Below are 5000 nucleotides of genomic sequence, written 5' to 3'. Positions count from 1 at the left end.
TGATTACTTCTTTTGCACCAGTAGCGTGAGTAGGATGGCCTGTCAATCATTGACCTATTTTGGGAACAGTAAACATGTATGTGATCATTACATCATTATATTACTCCATAAGAAAATGCGGAAAGGATTGCAAACTAATTGCTAATATCATAAACACAGAACTTCATGGCCGAGTGTAGTTCCTGGAAAACCTCCAGGACATCCATAACATGCGCGGAAGAGAACATCAATAAATTCTTCTTCATATAATCGAATAGAGGAAACAAAGGGTGCATGTTTTACAATGTTTTTAATCAGGTGGTTGCTAAATCCATGAGTGGATTCTGTGTGCAACAGAGATAAAGACTGATGCAGAACATTGTCCCCGTAGTTCTTCCAGGACAAGCGTTTAGTCTGAAGTGTCAGTCTCATTTAATTCAATTCCCTCACTGGGTCGACCGAAGTTGGGGAATTGTCCGGTACATTATAAAGAACAGCTGCTCATCTCAACATTCATCTCCTTAACATTTACATTCTTTCATACAGTTTGAGCAACACCTATGGCCAAGTTCGACAGAGGAATTCAGTAAGCTGAAATGACCGTACATTTCCTTCCTCTGGCAACCATTTTGGTTAACAACACGTTTCACCTCCTTACTACATTGTGACAGCTGCTGCTGTGTGTTATGCACGACACCGTGTGCCTGTATTCCATCTCGCCCTCTTCGGCCTACTTGCTGCACCGTGACAACTAGGGTGTTTAGAGGACTGTGCTGAACAGCATATCTCAGTGATAGGGGCAAAATTGATACCCATCCCCAAGGAATGTGTTGCTACAACTACCCTTTTTAAAGATGTTACCCAGCATAGGTGTTTTCAAAAAGTTTTTACAGGCGTTGCCCGCCGCCCGTCCCAAGCCCCCTCAATCTTTCGCCGCGTTTACAAACTGAACGCCTGGAGAACAGGCTAAGAAAATGAAAAAAGAGTAAGGATCAGGCCCGAACTGTTACCGTGGCTGCCGCAGGCATCCCACGGAAAAAGTGTCACAAAAGCGTTAAAAAGGAAAACTGTCAAAAAGCGCTATTTCCGGTTCTCTCCACCAATTTTTAGCCTGGAAACTTAAAATAGGTCATATATCTACAACGCCGAGAATTTTGGCGGTAACTACCTCGTGTAGGCACTCATAGTGGACTTGCGCACCCATAGAGTCGTCCTAGCGGTTCTCAAAGACGTTCGTGAAAAATGCCTCAATCTCGCAAAAAGGCCATATTCTTAGGAGCGTGAATAGACATTCCCCAGCTCTCCAATTCAAAGGGAAATTTTTTTACAAGATTTGAAATCTTAAAAATTAACAAGGATTGGTATGAAAGTCGCTAAAGCGCGACCGTAGGGTAAAGGTTGTTTTTTACAAACAAATCTCCACAATTTATCTCACTTGTTACAGCATCTGTCGATATAGACACTTGAATCGGCAAGATATCTTAAGCATCTTTCTTTATTTTGATGACACTGGCTTGAGGGGAGAGTTTCACGTCTCTGCGCATAAGCAAACCGGCGGGTCTAATCTGCAGGTCGCAGGTCATACATCTTATTCCAAAATGGCCGCTATTTTAGTATTCTTTTGTTTCCATGCAAATTGGCCCCAATGGCCTCGCTTTCAAACGTAAAATTTAAAAGAATATTTAATCTTGAACGAGGCCATAAGGGCCAATTTGCATGGAAACAAGAATACTAAAATGGCGGCCATTTTGGAATAAGGTGTATTGTTTCACCAATACAGAAAGTATCCTAAACATTCTTAAAAGCTAACATTAGGCCTAGAAACATTTGTTTAGGCCTAATTAGGCCCAAGGTTAGCTTTTAAGAATGTTTAGGATACTTTCTGTATTGGTGAAACAATGACCTGCAACCTGTGACCTGCAGATTAGACCCAACGTGGGCAAACTGTCAGGTCAGCCCAATTAATTCCATTGGTGTTGAAACAATCGAAAACACTGATGCAGGAAAAGGAAACAATGCCATAGAAGTGGAATTACTCATTGGAATTACTTCTGCAATCATTTCCTTTGTGTTATGAACCTATTGCATGCGAAGAGATAACTCTTGCGTAGAATAAAAGGTTCGACCCGTACAATAAATTCGAGGCTAAAATTACATTTGACATTTTGTGTGTAAACCCGCAGTATCTTCCACCAAATTTGGGCCTTAGTCATTCATTGTATTTGCTGTAATACTCTCAGTGATTAATGAACTTCATTTGATTCAGCAAGAAACCGTAAAATTTACAACTGCTATCGCCAAAGCTCGGACATGCGCAAAACCGTGCCCCTTTAATCTTACGAAAAACTTACGAAAAAGAGGTCACGAGACGAAATGTTGCATGTGATTGGCTCATCGGCTTTCTCTATTTATTACAACCATTTAGAAATCACTGGTGATCCTTGCGATCTGATCGGCTCTCAGTAGTGCGATTTATTCCCAAACCGCACTATTTTTTGCTCTAAATCGCACCATTTCCCCAGCCAATGAGACAGGAACACTAAAACAAAATAACCAATCAGATTTCAAGGCTTGCTTAAGGTAAAAAATCAAATTGCAGGAAAATGAAAGACAAAGAAAACCATTGTGTGGCGAATTTTCCAACTTTAGTTCCCAACTGGATCAATAAAATATTGGTACTAATTTAAATCTTTTATTTTGCGTATTTTAGCGATGAAATAAATATTGTGTGATTTCTAAAAGGATGTAATAATGTGGTAATTGAACTTCGCGTCGTGCAATTTTGGTCTGAAATCATACTTGTGATTTCAAATCGAACTCGCGCGCGAAATCACACGTATGATTTCAGACCAAATTGCACTCCACGCAGTTCCATTACCATTATTAATCATTGTAAAGTGACATCGGGTCTATGTTACTTGGGGTTATCACCACTAAACAATGCGGTGATTAATTAGGAACTTTCAACACCCCCTCCTCGGGTCTTTAACAGCTCTCTGCCCATGGAGTTGAAATTGCCGAAGTGGTGTGGGGAACTTTGAATCCAGACTTTTTTCAGTACCCAGTTGTCAAGCGCAGGGATTTGCGCCTTTTTCGTTCGAAAGGACTACAGAAACTTTCCAGCATTTTTAAAGCTACTCGCGACTGACTAGCAAAGAGTGTTACATTTTTTTAAAAGGTTATGTTTTGAAACTTTGACGGTTAACTCCTCTAAACGCACAAGAAGTGAAGCTGTCTTTGTAGGACATTTGCAATGACGAGATCACACAAGAGAAGAAAGGTGTTGCCCTCGACGATTTTCTCCCCTTTTTACTGTATTACGTTACATTAACATAAAAGCGCTACGCACAAGTTACAATTTAATCCTAAGCAAAGGCAACAAGGCTACACATCTGCGAGTCAGAGATCCATGAAACATACCACTCACGTGGAATAAGTTTATCACACTTGGATTTGGAAAATTAAGTACGAAAATCCCGAATAAGGATTTAGGCTTACCCGCTTATGACTCGCATGGCTTGCTGGCTCAGTGTCAGAACTTCTACGTAAAGTTAAAAACTATTCGATATGTGATGCTTTCAAAGGTAAAATAAAAACATAACGACAACCTAGCTAGGCCTAATGGGGCCACTTTTTAATTCTTATTTTTACATTATATATTTGTTTACAATTGTCACCCAGTAATATTATTTACGTTAACCAGTCCGTTTAGCACTAAGTGGCCCCTTAACGGCAAACTGGCCCCTTATGCACCGAAAACCGCTAACTTTTCAAATAACAAAACAAGCTAGAATCTGGCTCACAGGAGCGCTGGTCGAATAACTACAATATGCACATCCTATTTACTACGTTCTACTTGGGTCAAACTAATTCTGCTCAGCATATTTGCAACTTTTGTTTTCTCCTTTCTGTGACGATATCTGCTCTAGACTGTGCTTTAACCGTCTTGGGTCTTGACTGGAAAGCTACAAAAGAGAACAAAGAAACAAACAAAAATCTGTCAAGTCTCATTCCCAGTAGTCAATGCGGTGTCTGTAAACAAAAATTCAACTGAAGCAAAGGAAGGCAAAGAGGCAATAACCCATTTTCGAGTTGCTGCGTGCCTCAGTTTCAAAGCGAGTCCTGGTGCACAGTCGTTTAAACGGAAATGAGTTGCGTATTCTTATGCAAATCCAACGTATTTCCCTTACAATAGTTGAGCACAGAGAGTCACTTCGAAACCGAGACAAACAGAAATTCGGAAAATGCCCAATTCGGAAGTTGAGGTCGCACGGACAGCTTGAGAAAGAGAGAACTGAGGAAATAAAGATGGTGATGCCGCATAAATGGGTCACCAAGCGTAGCCTCAAGAGGGAGACGAAGAGCCTACTGATAGCACCGCAAGACCAGGCTCTGAATACAAATTCAGGTAAGAGGGATGTTTAGAACATGGGATAAACGAACAAGTGCTGGTTCGTGCCGGTTCTGTGGGAGAAGACAAAGATGTAACCCATCTTGTCAGTGGGTGCAAAATGCTGGCGCAAAGAGAATACAAACGCAACCATGATAAACCTGCACTGGTTATTGTGTTAATAATATAAATGAAAAAATTTGTCGATTCTGATTGGCTGAGAGCAGTGCAGTTTAAGTGTAACACAGTGCAAAAAGTGTATAAATACCAGTGCAAATTACACACCCAAATTCTGAGTTATGATTGGCTAAGAAGCAATAGGGTTTGGTCAGAACCAATCACATATTTCCAAATGGTCTGGATAAAAGCAGAAAAACTAGTATTCGTAAAAAATGGACAACAACTTTTGAGTTTACAAGACATGTTTCGATCGATCATCGATCATCTTCAGTTGCAAGTGTTCGTTACAGTGCGAATTTGAATTTGAGTCAATGTTACAATTTGAACTTACGTTAATACATTTCCGTTAGAATTTTAAATTACCGGTAAACGTTACAACAATACTAAATGCAAACAATCGAATAATGCGCGCGCAAACAGTGTAACAAAAGAAAAAACAAACTTAAGTGCT

General features: G+C 40.2%; 1 protein-coding gene across 2 annotated transcripts in view; it reads right to left on the bottom strand.

Moving 5' to 3' along the window:
• LOC138033741 (uncharacterized) overlaps positions 1-5000 on the bottom strand; it is a 42126-nt gene that overhangs the window by 17122 nt on the left and 20004 nt on the right. The window contains exon 5 of one of the 2 annotated variants that reach the window (XM_068881549.1): positions 3271-3944. The exons of the other annotated variant lie outside the window; for it this stretch is intronic. The gene's annotated coding sequence lies outside the window, so the exon portion shown is untranslated. Of the gene's footprint in view, positions 1-3270; positions 3945-5000 lie in introns of those variants that run through there. 2 annotated transcript variants of the gene reach the window in all.

This window comes from Montipora capricornis, chromosome 14, assembly GCF_036669925.1.
Source record: "Montipora capricornis isolate CH-2021 chromosome 14, ASM3666992v2, whole genome shotgun sequence".
Lineage (NCBI taxonomy): Eukaryota > Metazoa > Cnidaria > Anthozoa > Scleractinia > Acroporidae > Montipora > Montipora capricornis.
This window is presented reverse-complemented; position numbering and strand designations above follow the sequence as displayed.